General features: G+C 41.2%; 1 protein-coding gene across 10 annotated transcripts in view; it reads right to left on the bottom strand.

Moving 5' to 3' along the window:
• PDZD2 (PDZ domain containing 2) overlaps positions 1-24117 on the bottom strand; it is a 354642-nt gene that overhangs the window by 99636 nt on the left and 230889 nt on the right. The window lies entirely within an intron of this gene.

Here is a 24117-nt window from a genome sequence, read left to right as displayed (position 1 = left end):
CGAATGTTCTATAGTATAGTAGGGTAACTGTGGTTGCAACATTTAATTGTATATTTCTAAATAGGTGGTAGAGAGGATTTTGAATAACCCCAACACAAAGAAATGACAAATGTCTATGGTGACAGTATGCCAACTATCTTGATCATTACATATTGTGTACATGTATTGAAATGTCACATCTCATCACATAATTGACACACATAATATACTTATATGTCAATTAATAATATTTTTAAAAACTTCAAATGTTCTCCAGCACAATAGGCTAACTATGATTAATAAAAGAAGTGGGTGAATAAAATCAAGAAATTTTTTTCTTTACTCCTTCAAGAACATCTTACATTGGCATTAAGCCAGACTGCCATCCATATATTGCTGAAGGAATGATATTGAGTCCCCAGGGTAAAGAAAGAATAGAGAGCGTGGATTGGGGGAAATGTTAACTTTTGTTTCTAGGATCAAAAAGATTAACTGCACATTAGGAGCTTCTGCCCTACAGCAACTGGTTCCCAAGCAAAGAGTGATGACAACTGAGTCTTTCACAAATCCGGCCTGCTTCTAGTCTTCCTAGGCTTACAGAGAAAAGGCCTGGGGCTATGCTGCCTACATCTTCAATAAGAAATAGAACCTTTCCAAGTGTACCAAAAAGATCCAATACTGGATAGGGGCCAGACTAATATGAAGATGCTAAGGAAGCATTAGCAGCCATGTGCTGCATAGAATGAGTATCAGCTTCATTTCTTAGTATGGTCCTAATGTGAGCTGTTCATAACACACAAGGACAGTCATGCCCAATCTGGGCATCATTTTAAGAGGATCACCGAACAAAGTGGAAAGCACATAGAAGACCAGGAAAAGGAAGGATGCTGGAAACTATGTCAACCAGGAGGAGTCAGGGGAATGAGGGACATTCAGCAGAGAAGACAGGGTCAGGGTCAGTTGGTTTTTTTGATATATTTGAGGATGGGCAAATATTGAGAAACAGGAAATAATATAAATGCAGTTTGTATGTATAGTATAATATGCAAGAATGCTCCAGAGCTTCAAGAATATGAAGAAAATAGAACACTGAATAAAGTGAGTAATTAGCTGCAGTCAGGATTTCAGGTCATTAAAGCTTCAACAAAGAAAATACCTGCTGCAGTCAGGAAGCTAGGCTGGGCCCCACCCTCTGTGCCATTGGAGATCAAGAGGCACACATCCTCGCAGAACCCAAGGAGATTCCTCCCAGCTGGAATCTTGCCACATCCTACAGCTCACAGGTTCCCAAACAAAGAGTGTCAACAACCAAATCCTTCACAATTTGGGCCTGCTTCCGGTTTTCCTACACCTACAAAGAGAAAGCCTGGGGCTGCGCTGCCTACATCTTCAGTAGGCGAGAAACAGGACCTTTCCAAGTGTAGCAAGCCAGCTGCTCCCCAGCCCCCAGGCAGGAGGCTGACTCTAAAGAAATGAAGACTGCAGGTAAACAGACATGAAGGTGCCCTTCTGTGATCTTGTCACCAGGGAAAACCAGATCTGAGAGCTGGGGCAGCCAGCAGGTGGGAAACAGGCCAGGTCACTGAGGTCCTCTCTCATCTCACCATGGCTGTGTTTGAAATGCACTGGGTTCTGGCCCAAAGACACATATTCCCCAGGCCTAATTGGTGAATAGTGCAGCAACAGTGACTGACTAAAGGAGGGACTATTTCTCCATCTTTGTCATGGAGTGAAGCGAACAAGAGAGAAAGTTCTTCAAACAGCAACTAAATCTAATAAAAACTTTCTTTGATCCTGAGCTATAAACCGTGGTAGTGAAGCCACACATAAAACAAGTAGAAAAAAAGATACTGTACAGATCTCAGGTGATTCTGTAAAAGGCAGGAGGGTGAAGGAGGCAGAAAAATAGCAATTAAACCTGGTTCTCGGCACAATTGCCCTACGATGTTTAAATTTCATTCCTTTGGATTGTGTGTATTTTCCCCCTGCCTGAAAAAAACTCTTGAAATGGTGTACCAAATGCAAATGTTCTCTTTGATATAAGGAGACTGATTCATAGTGGGATAGGGAGCGGGAGCATGGGAGGGATAGACAAACTCTAGACAGGGTAGAGGGGTGGGAGGGGGAAGGGAGGGGGCATGGGGTTATTAATGATGGTGGAATGTGATGATCATTATTATACAAAGTTCATGTATAAAGACACGAATTGGTGTGAATATACTTTGTATACAACCAGAAATACGAAAAATTGTGCTCTATATATGTAATAAGAATTGTAATCATTCCACTGCCATATATAAATAAAAAATTTACATAAAAGGAAAAAAAAAAGGTTTAAAATCCTAAAATTATGTAGCCAGGTTTTAAGGGTTTCTCTTAGCTGACCAGTGCCATTTAAAATAACATGCATGTTCGATTGTTATTAAAAAAAAAAGGGTGGGAGAGTAAAAACAGGACCAGGTGAAGAGTTGGATACTCAAGTTCTCATTCTGGCTTTGGCCCAACCATTTAAAACAATGACAAATGTACAGCGTTTCCACCAATGGATGAATGAATAAATAAATTGTGGCATATCCATATAATGGAATATTATTTGGTAATAAAAAGAAATGACATATGCCATATCCTGGGTGAAACTTGGAGCCACTGTGCTAAGTGAAAGGAGTCAGACCACAACAGGCCCTGTGTGACGTGATTCCTTTACAAAACATATCTGGAAGACATAAATACATGAAGACTGAAAGAGGAGTTATTTCAGGAGCTAGGAGACAGGAGTATTGGGACTAAATTGGCAGGGAATAGAAATGTTCTGCAATTAGACATTGGTGATGGTTAGACATATACTAAAGTCTACTGAGTTGCCCACTTTAAAATGGTGAATTTTATTATAGCAATAGTGTTAGCTTTCAGTTACTGTCACAAATGCCTGAGAGAATCACCTTATGAAGAGAAAAGGTTTATTTTGGCTCACAGTTTTGGAGGTTTCAACCACCTGTTGGTTTGGGGCCTGTGGTGAGACCACACATCATAGTGGCAATGTATGGCAAAACCATCCACCTCATGACTAGGACACAGAAGAGAGAAGAGGAAAGGGCTGGAGTCTCACTATCTCATTTAAGGACATGCTCCCAGTGACCAGAAGACCTCCCACCAGTCTCCAAGCCTCTTAAAGGTTCTATCACCTTCTACTAATGCCACACTAAGAACCAAAGCTTTAATGTATGGGCCTTGGGGGACACTTATTCAAACTATGGCATGAATTATACCTTGGTTTTTTAAAAGTAGCAAATATATAATAATCTGGGCAAGTTTTGAGTTCATTCTTGGAGTAGGTGCTTGACAGACCCCATTTCCCTATGAACTAACTGTCTTAGAAGAAACTGCAGCTCAGAAATACTAATTAGCTTGCCCAAGTTCACAGAGCTCCCAAGAAGCACGTCTAATTCTATCCAATTCCAAAGCCCACACTATTCATGCTGTGCAATTCTGCTGTCATTCCCAACCCCGTGCTTTGGTTTCCTCATCTGTAAAGCGAGGGTGTTGAAATGGGTCCTCTCTATGTTGCTTTCACATTCTAATAATTGTGAATGCTAGTTTCCCAGGCAGGGTTCTGGGGATAAAGAATCAAGTCATCTCAATGGTCTTATGCAGTGCTGAGCACAAAACACAAATGAAAAACAGAATATCCACTCTATGTCCAAGTTGTCTCAGGCCTTGCTGTGGTTTGGATAAGTGTTCATGCTAAAGACTTGGTCACCAGCCTGTGGCACTAATGGGAGGTGGTGGAACTTTTAAGAGGTTGGGTCCAGTAAAAGGAAGTTAGGTCACTGGGCACATGCCCTTGAAGGGGATGTCGGGACTCTACCCTTTCCTGTCTTCTTGCTTCCCTGCCCCATGAGGTAATAGAGCTTTCTTTACCACGAGTTCCTGCCATGATGCACAGTGTTGCCATAGGCCTAGAGATAATGGTGCCAAGAAACCATGGATGGAAACCTGAGCCAAAATAAACCTCTCCTCTTTTTAAGTTGATTATCTCAGGCATTTGTTACAGCAACAGAAAGCTGATTAATACAGGTCCCTTGGATACTTAACATTGAATGCAAAAGGATTTAGTACAGAGTTAATTCACTTAAAATTGCTTTTGGAAATCTACCTTTTATACAAAAAAAATCTGAACAATTTGATGTATTATTTGCAGAGAAATAATAGCTTTTTGGTAACAAAAAGGCTAGCTGATTTGGAGTATAAGATTTTAAATATGCATTCTCATGGAAAGTGCCAAGAATCTCTGAAGGTGCCTATGGCTGAGACAATATTGTATTTCTGCAGGGTTCCTACTTGGCAAAACTACAGAGCCAAGATGAGTTTATCTTTAGTTCAGTACCATCTCCCTGCCCTCTCCTGGCTTCCTAGCAATAAATAAGATCCTGACACCTTAAAGGAACTATATGACAAGTTATTTTATTCCTTCCTGGATTGGAATTTTCTGAGGTCATTCCAAAGACAAAGGGTAATGAATGAACTATGGACACTGTAGCAAGATGGAGAGAAAGAGATTTTTGGGGTACAGAGTAATTTTCTTAGAATTATTCAAATTGCTTTAAACCTAATCACTCCATAATCTGTATCCATCTGTATTCAAATGATTTACCTAACTTTTCCAGTACCTTCTGGCTAATTGTATCCCCAAGCCCCCCCCCCCCACTTTTTTTTTTGTTCAGTGGAATTCTTATTTGATATTATAATTAAAAAATATATTTCTTTAGTTGTTGATAGACCTTTATTATATTTTTTTATATGTGGTGCTGAGACTCGAACCCAGTGCCTCACAAATGCCAGGCAAGTACGCTACCACTGAGTCCTAGCCCCAGCCCTGATATTATAATTTTTAAAAAATTCTATTTTATTTATTTTTATGTGGTGCTGAGGCTCAAACCCATGGCCTTGCACGTGCTAGGCAAACGTTCTACCACTAAGCTACAACCTCAGGCCCTGATATTATAATCTTTACACTAAAATTTAAAGTTAGTATGTCACAGTCAATTTTCTGTGGTAGGACAGAATATATGAGACTGGGGAATTTATACAGAAAAAAAGGTTCATGTTGGTTCATGGTTCAAAAGGCTGGGAAGCCCAACATCTGCTTTATCTCATGGTAGAAAGCAGAAGGGAAAATGGGTGCATGTGGAAGGGCAAGAATACAAACTGTGGACTTACTTGTTAACAGTCAGCTCTCAAGGTACAAAATCCAGTCCCACGAAAATGAGAACTCAGTCAGATGAAAAGCCACTCATGAGGGCTCCTCCTCCAAGTCCCAAATGCTCCCACCAGGCCCCATCTCCCAACACTGTTGCATGGGAGACACCGTGTCAGCATGAGTTTTGGTTGGAATAAACCATATTCAAAGCATAACAGAATATTTGAAAAAGATAATTTTCTAAATCATGTGATTTAGAAAAATAGGAGGCTTCCTTTTTATAAAAACGATTAGCTTTTTAAAAGCTTCTCTATGTAGAATTTATTTGTGTGGGTTGGGGGTACTGGGGATTGAACTCAGGGGGGCTCTCCTACCACTGGACTAAAATCCCATCCCTTTAAAAAAAAAAATAGAGACCTTCTTGCAAAATTGCCCAAGCTGACCTCCAACTTGCAATCCTCCTGGACCAGCTTTCCAAGTAGCTGGGTTACAGGTGTGTGCCACTGAACCCAGATAATTATTTTTCCCCCAAAATTTGAGATTGTCCTCTGGCAAGTGAAATTATTAATTCAATTAAAATTTAGTTGATTTTAACCTTCCTAAGATGACCTTAAGAAGAAAGACCAACACATTAGCCTAGAACTTTTCCTTTGAAACTCGTAGTTCTTTATTTCCCTTGGCCTTTTCTGAGCTCATCTCCTCTCTCTTCTGCCCCCACTCTCAATCAAAAGGTCTTATCCAAAGGGAAGTTCTGAGCATCTCTTTTGCTCCTTGCTACTGTCATAATTCTGGAGTCTGCACCCTCCAGGCATAGGAGGACTGGGAAGGAGTTGGCAGGTGACGCTGGATGTCTGGAAAAGCTGGAAGGATAAAGATATCTGAGTCTGAAGAACAACAAATACAAGGAAATAGAAGAATAGAGAGGGCAGATACAGAAAGGGATTAGAAAGCCAAAGACACACACCACTTATCTATGTCCCGATTCTATCAAAACAGGGCTTGAGGCAGCTGTACCATTTTGATGGTTCTGCCTAAATCCTTGGAAGGAACAATCTCCAGGTGCCTCTGAAGATCATCTTGGGCATTCAGCCAACCATCAGTGACGGCTGGCACACAGTATAACCTCACAGAGGGGTGCTGCCAAGCTGAACCAGGGATATATATGTGTGTGTGATTCAAAGCAACTTGGATTGTCACCCGGGCACTGGCCTGCAACACAATGCCATAAAAATACTGTCTAACTCAAGAACACATAAAACCATTCTGGAACTCAGACTTTTCACCAAAGCAGACATATGTAAGGCCTTTGGTACAGATAACAAGAGCATAAACACTGACTGCAAGAGGATGTTTATAGATGAGTTATCATGACTGGGTAGGAGTTTTATGGAACAGGACCAACTGCTAATAGCTACCCTGTCTAACACACAGGATCAATGGAGGTCAATTATTCTTCCCCATGATTTTTTTCCTCCCCTAATATGTAATGAGAAGCCCAAAAGCTGTTTGTAGTCCTTTGAAAACCTGTGAGGCCTAATGACTCCAGAGGGCTATCTGGGGCTGTGAGTCTGTAGGTTGAGAAGAAGTGTTAAATATATAGAGACTAATTTCCTAATAAAGGCATGGCTGGGAAACAGAGGAGACAAGTTTGAACATCTTCATAAAAGGGGATGGGATCTGGTTGTCTGAGGACAGTCTCTCTCAGGCATTGCCTCCTAACTATCTTGAAATTTTGGAGACAATCCTCACGGATTCCACAGCTTTTCCTAGTAAGAGTCAAATTATCCTTGGGGGACTCTGAAGGTAGAATTTTTTTCCCTAAATATTATGATGACAAGAGTAACATTCTTCATTTCTCTGAAGAGAAATCAATGTACTGCTTTGCTTCTCTGGAAAGAAAGTCTTGAGTAGGTGGAGGAAGATGGGTTTAGGCACCAAGAGGCTCTGAAAGTAGGTCTCAGCTAGGCTTGGAAGTAGACCTGACTACAACACTGTGTTCTAAGTGTGAGCTGAAGAGACAGACTGAGGAAGCCAATTTCCATTACCGAACTTCCTCTATGGAGCAGAAATGGCTGGGTTTACCAACTCTTTCTCTTTCCTTTATCTGGAATCAAGAAGGGAAAATGAATAAATGAATATATTCGGTTTGTTATGAAATATGTGGACTTAATTAATTTTATCATGACACTTGGAGAGGGGAACACAAGTTGAGAATAATAAGTCAGGATATTTAAGGAAATTTTGGTTCTATGATATAATCTTAGCCATTTAAAAATCCAAATTATCAGCTACAGACTGTGAACCACTGCCATAGTCTAGCAGTGAAATGTAAATCATACCTATCTGAACACCAGCACAGAGGTCCATGTTACCCTCAGGGAATGAGGGCTTGGAACTAATACTCTGGTCACAGTGACTTTCCATCATCCAGGGAGGCCATGTTCCAAGACCCCCAATGAACATATAATTTAAAAACAGTACTGAACCTAAATATTCTGTTCTTTTTCTACATATACATATTCACTTTTCACTTAAAGGAAACACCAATATCACTACTCTGATGCTTTGGGAACATTATTAAGTAAAATAGGGGTTTCTTGAAGTGATCACTACTATATCAGGATGGTCAATCTGAAAAACCAAATGGTTAACTAGGCAGCAGGTGGTAGTATAGACACCATGGCTGCACCAGACAAAGGGATGATTCACATCTCCGGAGAGGTACAGTGGGATGGTGCTCATTTTCATCATGCCACTCAGAATAGTGTGCAATTTAAAATGTCTGAATTACTTATTTCTGGATTTTTTTCCTATATAATAGTCTCAGATTGATATAGATTGTCAGTAAGTAAAAATTCCAAAAAAGAGACTGAGCATAAAGGGGGAGTGAATAATGAACTATTTTTCATCTCTGACCCAAGAGTTTCAAATCTCTGACCGTGTCCATGAAACTATGGCAGGCTAACTTGGTAGCTTACCAGCAGAGTAAAATCACAGCTCTTGACATATAGTAGGATAATACACAGAATAACTCAGTTTAAAATTGGACTTGTTTCCCAATATCAAACTTTTAAAAAGGAGCTTAAAATTTTATTCTTAAAGCCAGTAACTACAAATGTAAACCAAGACACATCTTGAATCCTGCCAATATTGAATAGATTTTTCTTTTAGGTAAAGTGAAAGAGAGGTAGAATTATACCAAAGAGAATAAGAATTGTGAGTCCACAATTCTCTGATAAAATTCAGAGTATCAGCCTTTAAAATGACGGCTACATTTGTGTCTGTTGGCATTAAACAAACATCTTCTGTCTTTTTCTTGCTTCAGCTCCATCTCCTGCAACCACTAGACCACCAGCCTGATAGCCCTTCTGTGCAGAAGCAGAGCTGGTTCTCTTTTCTGTCTCCTGCTAAGAGCTTCTGGGTACAAAAGGGTGGAGGAGGGGATAACATAGAGAAACACTAGGTAAAAAGTAGCTAAATCACAGGATCAACTATTATGATTTCCATGCAACAAGGTATCACTGATTTTCATATTTATCTTGAAAGCTCACAACTCAAACTAACAAGGTTGACTCCAATTCACAGCCCTTATGGCAAATTTAACACTAGAATGCATCACACATTTTCAATAAGAAGAGAACGACACAGGAAGGAAACATAAGTATGGTCCCTCCTATCATCGAGCAGTAGGCTTATGTGAAGGTTGTTTTCCTCAAAGGTTTTCATGCACCTCATTTCTGCATGAGTCAAGAAAAGCTTTTTAAAGAACTCATACACCTGTTGGAAATAGGAATTCACAAGCTGAAACAAATAGAATATTCCTGATCAACAATGAGAACTGATCTTATAAAATATACTACAGAGATACTGACCCTGCAGAGAATCTCTAGGTTTCTAGTTGCAATGGATGGCATTTCATTATTAGATTACTATGAGCAGATCAATGTTTCTTATAATCACATGGGGGCAACCTGCAGTCCATAGGGAATCCTATTAGAACTGCAGTCACATAACTCTGCCCACTGATCCTGATATGTTGGGACATATTTTCCTGGTTTAGGAGACTGGGGAAGACTTTACTGGAATGCTATAAAGTCAGACTTTGTTGTACATGAAGGAGTTAATCTCTCCTCATCAGGGAATTGATGAGCATCAGACAATGTACCTGGAAATGCTTTTTACTTTAAATTTTCTTTTCTTGTGACCCAGTGCTATTTCTTTTTCTTTTATAAAATGACTACTTTCTCATTACAGATTTATCCATTTGTTCATTCAATCATTAAACAAATAGTTATTTACTATGTGCCAGGTACTCCTCTAGGCACCTGGGAGTAGAGCATTGAATAAAGTAAAGATTCCTGTCTTTGTGGAATCTAGCTTACAGACTAGATGGGACAAACAAGTAACAAATAAGAGACCTATTGAAATGGGTGTCCAACTACACAGCACGTTAGAAGGTGAGATGTGCTATGGGAAATAGAAAACAGCATGAGAAAGAACCGTAAGTATGCTAAGGGTTGAAAAGCCAGGATGAATTTTAAATTCTGTGGGTAAGTTGGTGCCACTGGGAAGACTCCATTGAGCAAAGACTTGAAGAAGGTTAAGAGTTGGCCATAGAGCTGCCTGGGAGAAGAATGTTCCAGACAGAGGGAATAGCAAGTGCCAGAGGGGTAAATTGGAAGCAGGCTTGGAGGGTTGGGGAAACAGCAAGGAGGGCTTTCTGGCTGGGAAGGAGTGAAGAGGAAACGGGTGAGGTATCAGACCAGTTCCTACAAAGCCTTGTATGTTTCCATAAAGACTTTAGTAGGAAATGGGGAGTCACTGAATTTTGGGGCTCATTAACATTTCTCTCCTCTCCCTTATCTGTAACCAAGAGAAGAGAAAGTGGAAAAGCGAGTATGTTCTGTTATAAAAATGTATGGATTTAATTAATTTTTATCATATGAATTTAATTAATTTTATCATAAAATTTGGATAGGGAAATACAAGTGATGAATCAGGGTAGTCAAGAAATTTTGATTCTGGTCTGATATAATCTTAGCTTACAGCAGTGCCTGTGTTTTCTCACCTTTGTTGTTGCCCTTGGCCTGCCTTGCAAGAGGCTCCTATCAATGCTCAAGGATAAGAAGACAGATGTATATTTAGGGGGCATCAAGCTCTAAGCAATGCGTTCAAGATGACCCAAGGATGGATTTCCATATTGCCCCCACTAGATCTTCCATGTTCCCCACGTGGAAGCTGCTAGAAGCTATAAAAGTTAGAACACACATTCTCCTTTTTGGTTACCCTTCCCTCAAGCAGCCAAACCCAAAGGTTCACAACTAGAGGGGAATCCTCACCCCCCAACAGAGCACCATTCCAAAGGAGTGGGCCACCCCCTTTCCCTTCCTCAGAGGTGACTCCATGAGAAAGGAGATTCCTGTGGATCCGTGAATCTCAGAAGGCGCAGGATGCTTCTCACACACTACCTCAGACATTGACGGAATGTCTGTACCCTCCACTTTCCTGCCCTTTCAAGTGGATCCAGCTCCATCTTGAAACAATTTCCCCAGATCTCCTCAATCCTTCCAGGGTCCATTCCATTGGCTTGGCTAGATCCTGCCCCTGTCTTGTGCCAAGCCTGGTTTCACTTATGTCAAAACAGCTTCCGTCAAAATAGTGGTCCTCTTTTCCAAATTGCTCTTACTATTTTGAAATCAGCAGAGAAAAGATTCTGGAGAAATGGCAAGATGACTATCCCCAGCCACATGTTCTGGCTAATGTCATATATTATTCTTTTACCAAGGATTTTTTTTTTAAATCTGATTTCTTTCTTCCTTTGCAGGTATGGCTGGGCTAGAGGGGCCTCATAACCTACTAAGGTTCAAGCAGACTAAGTTTTGTAACCCTCCATCCCCAGGAAAGGGTGCAGTTTAGAAGCTGAAGAAAATGTTGGATATTTCCCCCAATTATTTGTCCCTCCTCATGATTCTTTAGGAAGGACTCTTTTTGGTTCAGAGGAATTTCATTACGAGAAAGCCAAATCAATAGAACATTAGCCTAGAAAAGCAGATAGAGCAAGTTTTCACAGATGTGGACAGAACAACTTTTCAAATTTTGGCTGCCAATCTGGGCACTCTTCCTGTGTCTGCTGTAACATGGTTCCAACAAACATATATCTTTGGGTTCTCTGAGTCCCCTAATTTTTAGTTCTTAGGAAAATGAAGAAGCATTTGTTTTTCTCTATTAGAAATCTTAAATAACTTCAAGTGAAGCATTAAAAACTAAAAAAAAAAAATCAATGTATAAGTACAAACACTGAAACTGAAGAGTTTCCTTTTAATGGTGTGTTTGTAGTAGAAATTCCCAAAATGAATGTGAGTTTTATAATAGACAAGGGGATGGACACCAATATTAAGTCTTACCCATATGCTGTTTACTATGTTACGTGATGCACATATCATCTCATTTCAACCTAAATAACCTGATTAAAGTGTACATTATGATCCAACTTTCAGAGATGTCAAGGTTCATTAAACTGGTTAGGGTGGAGCTATGATTCAAGTCCTCATCTGATTCCAAACAAACCCTGGAAGTGACCTTGGAATTCAAGGCAAAGGCCCATCCTATTGCGGTTCAGGAGACTTGGATAAAAGTCTGTACCTTCTGATAGCCCGAAAGGCCTCCATCCACATTAGCATTATAAGGAATTTCATTTTAGTGGTATGTTAACACCCCAAGTATACCTTGAACCATAAGAAAAGGGCCTCAGGGAAGACAAGAGGTATTTTCAGGCAGGCCCACGGGGCAGGAGGAGGTCAAGCGGTTTCTCAGGGTATGGATGGAAGTGGACTGCTCCATTCCGTCTTTCAATAATGAGATTGCATTAGTCCCCACGAATGCTAGAAAAAATGGAGGCATTGTTACTGGAGACCTAGGCAAAGGGCCCAACTCTGGGGGTCCCGACAAGTCAGGGTTGGCCACTTTCCTCCAAAACCAAATGAAAAAAGCAATGGTGAAAAGCAGGAAAGGAACTAACTATAATGGGAAGACAAGGGAACAGTATTTCCAGCCCTGTCTTTGAGGGTACTGATAGGAGCTCTCAGATTCTACAGACAAGGGGATCAGAATATGCATAGCAGTCTTGGTCAAGCTGTGGTCTAGGTGACCATCATCTTGGGACTGGTCAGGTGGGGCTTTATTGGTGATAAGAAGACAGAAAAAAGAAAGTTGCTGTTGCCTGGGGTGGGGTCGTTTTGACTCACACAGGATTTATCAATCAGACTTGCTGTTCCTGGAATCCAGATGATGCAGAAACAAGACAGATGTAAAATGGAGGAATAGATGCTAATTTTTTTTTTTTACATTTTTAGGCAATATATATATTTTTTTACATTTGTAATAAAGAGTCAGGGTTTTTAGAAAAAGCAACTTCTAAATCCTTATTGTAGCAATACTGGTTCAGATTACCTAGACTCAGAGGACTACCAACCAATCTGACTATGAACCCCATTTCCAGCCAAGGCCAAGCAAATGGACCCACAGGATATGCCCCTCCAAGGCTGGCCTCTTCCATCAGAGACACTCAGTCACCTCCTCTCTTTCCTGCACCTCCCAACGTGGCCCCTCTCAAACAGTACATGTACTGGAGATCTCTCCCTGAGATGAAAGGTCTTTTCTGATTGTATACAGTCTACCCACACCTGTAGAGCACCTTAACACCATATTCATTTTTCTTATGGATTGTCATGAAGGCTGATGTGCCAGGTGGTGATGGGCCAAGAGAAGTCAGAACAAGGGAGGAGCAGGCCCATCCCTGGGATGTGTGGCTGACACAAACACACCACTCAGATCCCCTTCAAGGAAGGCTCTGCATTTGAGTGGTGACCAGGGTGGTTAGCTCCTGACCTCCAGCTGTCGGCTTCTTCAGGGTCCACCTCGGCTTTAAGTCAAGGTCATGCTCTTCTGGGGTGACACCTGGGTAATGGGTGTGAAAGGCCAGGATATAAGGCATGTCCCTCCATGCCCAGCCTCATCCCTGAGCTCCCTCAGGTCTGTTTCATGGGGTGCCAGTCCACCCACTGGGTCCTGCTTCTCCCTTTTTCTTTTACTGGCATGGTTCCAACAAACATTCCCACTCTTCACTCCAATGCAGTATCTGCTTCCTAGAGAGCCCAATGTAAGAGAGTATATAATGAGGATAACAAGGTATCTCCCCAAAAGGAGAGGACAGGATAGTCAGAAAGAGAATGACAGGACTCAGCTAATCTGGGTGTAAAAGAAGCCCCAAAGGCATGTCCCCTGATTTTTGACAAATCAGGTCAGATGAATGGTGTTCACAAGGATTTCCCTTCAATCTTTTGGCTGGTAGCATAAAAAAAACAATAGCAGCCAGACACAGTGGTGCACATTTGTAATCCCAGTGACTCAGGAGGCTGAGGCAGGAGGATCATGAGTTCAAAGCCAGCCTCAGCAAAATTGAGGTGCTAAGCAACTCAGTGAGACCCTGTCTGTAAATAAAATACAAAATGGGGCTGGGGATGTGGCTCAGTGGTCTAGTGCCCCCGAGTTTAACCGCTGATACCAACAAAACAAAACAACAAAAACCCAACAGCGAAAAGCTCCCTCCATCTGATTGGGACCCTCTTGAATTAATAACTAAAGAACTTTGTCAAAATTCATCTGAATATCAACTATTAACTAAGATTACCTTGGCTCAGGTACCAGTATTGCCATGTGGGCAAGACACCAACCTCAGAGACTCGTTCCTCAGTATCATCTACTTGTGGGCTTGGTGGGGGGATTAAATGGGATAATGGACCAAGATAGCTGGTTTCCTGCCTGGCGCATAGTAAATGTCAATAAATGTTAGTCTGTTTCTCTTTCAGAAATTAACTAGGGGATCATAGGCCAACTAGTTAAACTTATCTGCTGCTATTATCCTGGATAGAATCCCACTGAAGGTGAACTTACCAAGGGGAAGGTCAAGACCTGATTCTGTAATAGAATGGGGCAAAGGGAGCTAAGTTAAGTTAGGGGAAAAGAATTTCTGGAAAAATCAAATTCACTTGGACAGGAAGAGAGTAAAAAAATGGATACTCAAACCAAAGACCTAAAAGGCCTTACAGATGAAGGCACCCTTGAGGCACAGAGGCATTTGGGGGACTACATGACTTAAGTCATTGTGCTGAGGAGGGGTGTGTGTGCACATCTGTGGGTGGAGATCAGGCTAGTGTAGATAGTAGCCAGAGTATGGCTAACTGCAGGTCACGTTCTCCTCCAGAGACAGATGAGACAGATCTCTCTCAAAACGCAGACCAGTGGTGGCCTTTTGTTTCACTTCTATGTCCATCTGGCCAGGAGCAGACTCCCAGCTCCCAGAGCAACTGCAAGATTTCTGGCCCGATCTGAACTCTGAGACGGGTCCCAGAGGTCCTAAAGTTGTCCCAGGACTTAAGGCACAGTCTGGAGGCTGTCCATCCCATCAGGCTGCAAGATCAGCTGACCCCTGACTATTCTGTAAAGTACATGGGCCATTCACACCGATACAAACAACGGCCACAAATAAATCAGATGCACAAGTGAACAGGAGAGCCGCTGCCTCTCCTGGCGTCCACCTGGCTCTGACCTGCAGCCAGAGCAACTGTTTTTATCTTCCCTTCACTAGTCGTGAATACTTGGATGATAAACTTCCCTTTGGGTTCTTTGGCCTCCTTCAAAAGGGCTTTTCCACTTTTATAAAGCAAGAGTTTCAAAAACTCAGTTGTTCTCACATTAAATATTTCAACAGATGACAACACAAATAGAGAGTCTGTAGTAAAATGTTATTCAAGCATTTAGAACTGAAGCATTTAGAGCTGCAGACATCACATGTCATCCAGGAGAACCCTGCCACCCCAGCATGAATGGCCAGCCTCTGCTCTGGCTTAGCTTCACAGGTACAAGCAGGTGAGGGGGTTTGAGTTGCCGGTGTGTTTTCCAGTGCTAGGGACTGGCTGGGTTACCAAGCGTTCTCAGCAGGAAGTAGCTGGCAGGCGAACACCAGCCTTGCAACCCTCCTTAGAGCAAACAGAAAACTTCCACAAACAAAACCGAAACCCTGGGCTGCCTGGAACAAACAAACGCTCTGAAAAGTTATGTCTTGAACTGCACACCAGGAAGAGTGTGACCTGGGAGAATCTGGAAGTGGGAAGAGAAACAAAAAGCATTTGACCAGAGGACCTTCTTGAACCTCTGGGGGGAAACACAGAGCGCTTTCCGTGGCGGCAGCTTTCCATTTACACTCACAGATGTTTCTCACAGGCATCTGAACTGGCTCTGGCTCCCCAGGCTCAGGGCAAACTGCGCTCATTCCTCACACAGACTGGCACTTGATGAGGATGGCAGCAGTCCCCGTTCAAGGTGGGGATACACAATATATCAGCTGCTTAAAGGGCGGGATCTGGGCTCTGGGGCAGACCCAGGACACGATATTGCAGGTTCAGGGCAACACTCGACAATGGGGGTTAGTTGTTGTTTTAACACTGTGCATTCCAAGTCCTCTTCAGAGGTTTCCTCCTAACAAGACTGACTGTGGTCTTTTGAAATTAGTCACATTTGAAATTAGATGCATTCTGAGAAATGCATGGCTGGGCAATTTCATGGTTGTGTGAACATCATAGCGTGTACTTACTCAGGCCTAGATGGTGGAAGGCCACCACTCTGGGCAGCCTCCTGATGGAACTGAGAGACACAGAGAACAGGGGACTACAAGGCTGGGGCTGGCATTGCACGGCATACTGTGCTACAGTGAACATTTTTCAAAATAAGTAGGTGTACTCTTTAAATTAATGATTAAAAGTATGGTATAAGTACTACACCATATTGTCTCTTTTTTAAAAACTATTTTCTTTTTTAGTTGTAGGTAGACACAATACCTTTATTTATTTATTTTTAAGGGGGGTGCTGGGGATTGAACCCAGTGCCTCATGAGTACCAGGCAAGCGCTCTGCCACTGAGCCCCAGCCCCAGCCCACTATGTTGTCTCTTAAAGAACTGAAAAGGAGTGTTCTTTAAATTGTCAGAAACAACGTTTATAAGATCCAGTTTCACTGGAATCACATAAATGTGTGGGTTAGGCATGTAGCACCATGGTAGAGCATTTGCTTAGCATGCATGAGACCCTGGTTTGATCCCCAGAACTGGAAAACAAGATACTTGACTAAGCCCAAGGAGACCTTTTTATAAGATCCTTGCAAATGGCTAAAGTTCCAAATCAAAGATCCTACCTGTTTTGTCTAAAGAAAAAAAAAAATTTTTTCCTGTACTGGGGTTGGACCTAGGGCCTTGGCCCTCATATATGCTAGGCAAAGCGCTCTCTCTCTCTCTCTCTCTCTCTCTCTCTCTCTCTCTCTCTCTCTCTCTCTCTCATATCCCCTGTCCTTTTTATTTTGAGTGCAGGCTGGCCTTGAAATTGCAATTCTCCTACCTCCATCTCCCAAGTGGTTGAGGGATTACAGGTTGGTGCCACCTCACCTGGCTGTCTTTTAATGTTAAGATGACATGATTTACCTGAGGCCACAGTGGGGGGAGGGAAGATTAAAAAAATAAAAATAAAACAACTGAGAGGAAGGATGAGTTAGAAAAGTGAGCTTTCAGATTTCATTAAATCTTTCTTAAATCTCAACAGGATTAACTAATTCAGATGCACCTGCCCCACCTCAGATTTCAAGACAATGGATGCTTCCCCGAGACAACACCAAACCCAATAGGAGGCCTTTTCTTCCCTGCTTCATTGGACCTCAGGCAACTCCCTCAGGCCCCACCCACCACGGGCAATTCCTGGGGGTGCAGGCAGCAGCAGACCTAGAATATTTTCTCTGAAAAATAAAAAGAGGATATAAATACATAACATTCAAAAATTGAACACACGCCAGAGGCTCAATATTGGTACAAGGCAGAGAATATGGCAGGTGGTTCCTGCCCTCATTGACTCACAGTCAATGTTAACTCCTAAGAGATTGATTAATTATATAAATTATATTAAATGTAAACTTATCTATTTATAAGACAATAGCTATTAAATATTGTATGTTAGGCCAATAATAAATACATAAACTTTTTATTATGTAAATTTTAAAATTATATTAATCATATGAATAATCCAATAGAAACAGTTGGCTTTAGAAGCTCCTAAAAGGGGGACTGGCTGACAACTTGATTTCAGACTTCCAGTCCCCAGAACTGAGAGAGAATAAGCTTCTTTGTTTTCAGCCATCCAGTCTGTGGTGCTTTGCTAGGAAACAAAAGTCTTTTTTCAAGCCTTTGGTGCCTCTTGAACTTACATTTGGTACCAGGGATTGAATCCAGGGGCACTTAACCACTGAGCCACATCCCAAGCTCTTTTTCACTTTTTATTTAGAGACAGGGCCTCCATAAGTTGCTGAGGATGGCTTTCTTGTGATCCTCCTGCCTCAGTCTCCCAAACCGCTGGGATTATAGGCATATGCCACCAGGCCCGGAAGCCTCTTGAACTTTTACAATAAGATGTAATCTTGTAACATCCCTAAGACTGTTAAAATGATTTTTATCATGTTTTGCGTGAAAACAAAGTCATATTAATATTTTAGATTCTCTATGAATGTATTTTAAAATCTGTTTGAATATAATCTTTAAAATAAAAGATAATTTTCCCTGTTTCATAAATGACAAAGGTTGTTTCATTGAGTTTGTTCCCCTGGTACTGGGGATTGAACCCAGGGCCTAGCATGTGCTAGGCAACAGCTCTACACTGAGCCATGTTCCCAGTCTTTTTATATTATTACGAGACAGAGTCTTGCGAAGTTGCCCAGGCTGCCCTTGGACTTGCAATCCTCTTGCCTTGGCCTTCCAAATTAGCTGAGACTTTTTACAAGTGTGTACTACTGAGCCTGGCTAGTTCACATTAATCCATAAGAGTGAAGACGATTTACTGACAGAATTTGAATATATATCACTTAAATATATTAAAAATATATATTTTAAAAGTTAGAAAAAAATTACTTATGTGCTACAGCAGGAATTGGAGGTGGGGGGAAAAAACCCTCAACCCTGATGCCTTAAGTCTTTTTGTATGTTAGGCATTTGAGTTATATAAAATCTCCTAGTTTATTTTTAAAAGTATGATGTTTACTGTCTAAATGACAAGATGAGAAGGAAGTGTTTCAGCTGTGATTTGAAATCATTTCTCAAACTATATGTATTAGCCCTCCTTACTCATGATTTCACTCTCTGCAGTTTCAGATATCCACACTCAACTAGGGTCTGAAAATATTAAATGGAAAATTTCAGAAATAAAGAACTCATACGTTTTATATCGCTTGCTGTTCTGAGTAGCATGATGAAATTGCTGGCTAACTTCTTCTGTCCTGCCCAGGAAGAGAATCATCCCTTTTTCCAGTGTATCCACACTGTATATGCTATTTGTTACTTAGCAGCTTAGTTATCAGACTGACTTTTGTGGTACCGCAGCACTATGTTCAAGTAACTCCTATTTTACTTAGTGAGGTCTCAAAGCACTAGGGGAACAATGCTAGCAATTGCGACATGCTAAAGAAAAGCCATAAAGTGATTCTTTTAAGTGAAAAGATAAAAATTCTCAACTTAGCAAAAAAAAAAAAAAATTGTATGCTAAGGTTGCTAAGACCAATGTTAAGAATGAAATCATATTGACATATTAGATTATCTATGAATGTACTCCAAAACCTGTTCCATCCATGTAATTACAAAGAAGGAAGAAGAAATTCGTGCTAGTCCTCTGTTAAACCTGAAGCTGGTTCAACCACAATGCATGATAAATGCTTAGTTAAGATGAAAAAAGCATGAAACCTGTGTATTCACATATGGGAAAAACATAGTCTATTAAGGTTCAGTGCTCTCTGTGGGCTCAGGCATACATTGGGGTCTTGGAACATACACTCTTCAGATAAGGGGGAACTACCATACTGTAGGGATGAACAGTCTTTACCTCAACCAACAGAAGCTATCTGGGGCAGAATAAGAGACAGCTGTTATATAAACATTTTGATTGGATGACTCTAACTTGAAGGTCTGGGGAAGACAGTGAGAGAGATGTAGAGAATCATCATACCGTGGTCCTCATTAACTTGAATCATCAGTGTCCCTTTCGCTTCTTGTCTTAACCAATGGTCTCTTATGGGTTCATTAAGATGTTACCAAGTGGAGGAAATCATTTAAGATCACAGCATGTGCAAAGCCCCCACAGAGCTGATGGTTGGGATGAACTGAGGGTCGGTCATAATGCAGTCAGTATAAATAGGTAAATCAAGTCAGGTCAGATCAAGGAGGCTAATTTTGAATGAGTCCAGGAAGTTGAAGACTGTCCCCTGAGAGATTGAAATGTTAATTCCTTCAGAGCCCTTCCTCCACCCTGATCAAGAACCTCTTCCCTGCTCCCACCTGTTGCTGAGGTAACCTGTTCCAGGAATTGCCCCTCCCCACAGGGAGCCATAAGGTTGTTAATTAGTATGTCCTGGGCTGCTCTGTCCTGGGGAAGAGAGCAGGAGAACAAAGGAAGCCTAGGACATATAAAAAGGGCAGAACATCTGGCTTCTGGGGATACCAGGATACCAGCTGTGGCCCCCCTCTTCCTTCCAGGAGAAGTCTAACCCCTTTTAAAATAAACGCTGCTTCATATGCTTGCCTGGGCGTGCTGCTTCTCTAAGGTTCAAACTTCAACATGTGTGGAAGCAGAACTCATCACCAATAACCAGCGGTATCAATAAGACACCAGCTGTTCTCTCATACAGCACCTGCTTCGAGACTCACCCCTTTCTGTTGTAGAAGGAAAATATTTAAGCAATTATTTTATCTTCTGATTTTCGGTGATATGTTGAAGTGACTCATTACCACTCACCTTTATGCCAGGAGCCTCAGGAATGCCTGGGCCCCTCCCCTGGTGATTTCCCAGCCCTCAGTTTGTGATGTGCAACCTCCTGCCCAGGGGGGAGATCTTGTGGTGGAGTAAGCTGCCCAGAGCTCAAAGAACCAAGTGACTGGTGACCTCCCCTGGGTCGAAGAACCAGTGGGCATAACTGTGCTGTTGCTTCAACCTGTCTTATCACCGAGCACCTGTCAGAGCTTGTTGAGGAGGCCAACGAACCCAATGAAGATGTCAGAGTCTATTACCCGGACTTTGCACAGGTTGCTAAAGGAGCTTACGCTTTGGGATGGTCCATTTCCTCTTTGTCCTCTGTCCTACTTGTTCTTCAAGAGTTATTCAGCCCATGTTAACCCAGTAGCAACTCCCTCATTTTGCTGTAGCACAAGAAATGCTAATCTTGTTGACTGAGCATGGACAGATCTGTTACATAACAGAATAAAAGACTGGACACCTGCTCTGCTGAGGCCTCACTCAAAAGGTCTCATGAAAGGAGGGGCCCATGTGCATATCGAAGATATGTCCGCGTTTCTAACGGGCACCTTCATCTACAAGGCTCTTTTGCCTTCCTTATACAAGGAGGTCTGGATTTGTTACTCAAGGTCTTATCTTTAGGAGAGAGTTAAGGAAACTGTCAGAAGGACAGTCCTGGGCAAGGTGTATCAGCAGAAGGATAAAATCTCAATCAGAACTGCTAGGGTGACACAGGAGACAGGGAAGTTTAGATCTCACTGCTATTGTTAGTCCTGCCCTACTTTAACAGAAGTCTCTTCATCTCCTGCAAGTCACTGTCGGTGGGTAGTATCATCATCATCTGACCGCTGCAAATGTGAGATAGGTAAGACATCATGTTTTCTCTGGTCTATAAGAGACAAAATTCAGGAGTAGAAATGAAAGAGCTTCATGCAGCTCATCTGTACTCCAGGCTCCTTCCTCCCCCTTGTAGAGAGGGTTTAAAGATAGCAGCTGCTATTTTAGGAACTAGCTGGACTCTGGCCAGGAAGATCTTCCAGATTTCTCCTTGTGCTGCAGGAAGTGTGCAATATTCCCTAAGAAGGGACCAGGCTAGATCCAGCAGCCTGTTGACAGAATACAGGTTTTAGAACTTAGAGACCTGGATTGAATCCATGTTCCATCGCTTACCAACTGAGTGGCCTGAAAGCAAATTATGCATTTTTTTTTTGTGATTAGTTATATTGTTATTTCTTCCCCCAACTTTATTAAGGCATAATTGATAAATAAAATTGTGCCTGTAATGTACAACATGTTTGCATGTGTGTACACACTGTGAAGTGGTTAAACCAAGCTAATTAAACTGTTTATCACCTCACATACTTATCTCTGTGGATAGAACATTTATGATCTACTTCCTCAACAATTTTAGTTATAAAATACATTATTAGCTATAGTCATCATGTTATAAAATAGGTCTCTGGATTTTTTTAATATTTATTTTTTAGAAGTAGTTGGACACAATACCTTTATTTTGTTTATTTATTTTTATGTGGTGCTGAGGTTCGAACCCAAGACCTCACACGTGCTAGACAAGCGCTCTACCGCTGAGCCACAACCCAGCCCCTGATCTCTGAAATGTATTTGTTGTATCTACCTGAAATTTTGCACCTTTTGATCAACATCTCCCAATTCTGTTCTCAGCAACAACCACTATCCTACTCTCTGCTTCTATGAGCTCAACTTTCTAAGGTTCCACACAAATAAAATTGTGTGGTATTTGTCTTTCTGTGTCTAGTTTATTTTCCTTAGCATAATGTCCTCCAAGTCCATCCATGTCATAAATGATAGGATTTCCATCTTTTTAAAGGCTGAGTATATTCCATTGTGTATATCTGCCACTTTGCCTTTACCCATTCATTTGATGACAGACACTTAGGTTGATTCTGTACCTTGGCTACCGTGAATAATTCTGGAATAAATATGGGAGTATAAAATCTCTTCAACACATTAATTTAATTTCCAGTTTGTTGGTATACAATTGTTCATAGTAGTCTTTGTATTATAAGTTATAATGTCTCCTCTTCCAATTATAATTTTATTTATTTGAATCTTTTCTCACTCTTCTTTAAGTTAGGGTTTTTTTTTTTTTAACAAGCCTTTATCTAGACTCTTAGTTTCATTTCTATGATTTTTTTTTGCTCAATATCAGAGCACCTAAACATATAAAACAGATATTAACAGAACTGAAGGAAGAAATAGGAAGCAATACAATAATAGTTGGGACTTCAATATGCCACATTCAATGATGGATAGATCATCCAGACAGAAAACCAATGAGAAAATAGCAGACCTGAGCAACCCTTACAGACCAAATGGACCTAACAGATCTTACACAGTGTTCCCTCCAACAAACAGCAGGACACAGACCCTCCTCAAGCACACACATGGAACACTGTCCAGGAGAGATCATGTTAGGTCCCAAACAAATCTTAGCACATTTAAAAAGACTGAAATCCTATCAAGTATCTTTTCCAACCACAAAGGTATGAAACTGGAAGTCAATAATAAAGAAAATTTTAAAACTCACAAATATGTAAAAAGTAACACATTTTGAATCAGAGTAAAAAAATAATCAAAAGTATGAACAAAAAATTCTTGAAAATGGATACACATCATTCCCAAACTTATGGGATATAGCAACAGCAATTCTAAGGGGAAAGTGTAGAGTGATAACTGCCTACGTTCAGAAACAGTCAGATCTCAAACAAATCATCTCACTTTCTGCCTAAGGAACTGAAAATAGAGCAATCTAAGTCCAACATCACTGGAAGGAAGGAAATGTCAACAATCGGAGCAGAAATTAGTGACATATAGATTAGAAAAATAATAGAAAAGTTTAATGAAACAAGAGGTTTTTTTTTTTTCTTTCTTTGCTTGAGTTTCTTCTTCTGAAATGGACTGCTATGAGAACCAAATGATACCTAGACACAAAGCACAAGTCATAATATTGCAATACTTAAGAAACGTAACAATGACTTCATCCAAGCCTATGGATCTACGCATGGAGAGAAGTCAAAGACATATAAACCCCCCTGGTGAAGGGAAGGAATGAAATCCCACATGGAGAAGATGAAAATGTGGGCAGCTGGATTCCAGCCACACAGCCTGCGCCCATGCGTCCACCGCAGCCCTGAAAGGCTGTGTACCCCCCATCCCCCCAAGAAAATCCACCTTCTAACTTGGCATTATGGAGGGCCACATGTGAATCACCCCAGTACCAGAGCACAGGTGCATCTAGAAAGAAGCCTACTTAAAAGGACAGAGAGGACTGGGAAAGTTTCCATGAGTGTTTGTGTACCTGAGTCCAAAAGTTCCCGACTCCTGGAGAGTCAGGTCTTGGGGAGAAGTTCCACAGGGCAAAAGTCTTAGGCGTCCTCAGTGCCCAACTCGGGGCTGATTACACTCAGTTCGGCACTTGAGATAAAACCTTCTCAACTTGCTCTCTGGTGGCTTATATATGTCCATCATGTCAATCTATAAGACTGTACACCTCGAGGAGTGTTGGTAGTCCTTTGACAACCTCCTATCTGTGCATCCTTCCCCAGTATGCAGAATACCCCTAGGCACACTGTAAGCCAACAGCCATCATGCATTTAATAACAGAATTAAATCTTTTACCTTCTGCATTGGGCAATAATGACAAATGGTAGAAAAATTCACTCCGAGTATCAGTAACAACAGAGAGGCAATGCTTTCCAAACGTGAGAGAATTTAAAAAATACATTTAGACAGGGAACCACATTTTCTAAATGTGAATCATTGTGAGGAAAGAAGCTTAAAAATAGTAATAGCTACTATAATTTATATGAGTGTTTACTACAGTCCACCCACTGTGGCAAGCACATTGAGAAAATTATGCAATTTGTGAACACATTCTTGTAAACATACTCATATGGTGGAGAAGTATATCAAGTAAAATGGGAAAATCACTTCTTTCCATCATCCCCCAAAACTTGACTTTCGACTTTGAAGGTACACCATCATATGTAAGAGTTCAGTGTATTTTGGTTTCCTTTGTGACTTCCTGCAT

The sequence above is a fragment of the Spermophilus citellus genome (assembly GCF_964194105.1).
Source record: "Spermophilus citellus genome assembly, chromosome: 1".
NCBI classification, from domain to species: Eukaryota; Metazoa; Chordata; class Mammalia; order Rodentia; family Sciuridae; genus Spermophilus; species Spermophilus citellus.
The sequence above is the reverse complement of the archived record's forward strand: the minus strand, read 5'-3'. Positions and strand labels throughout refer to the sequence as shown.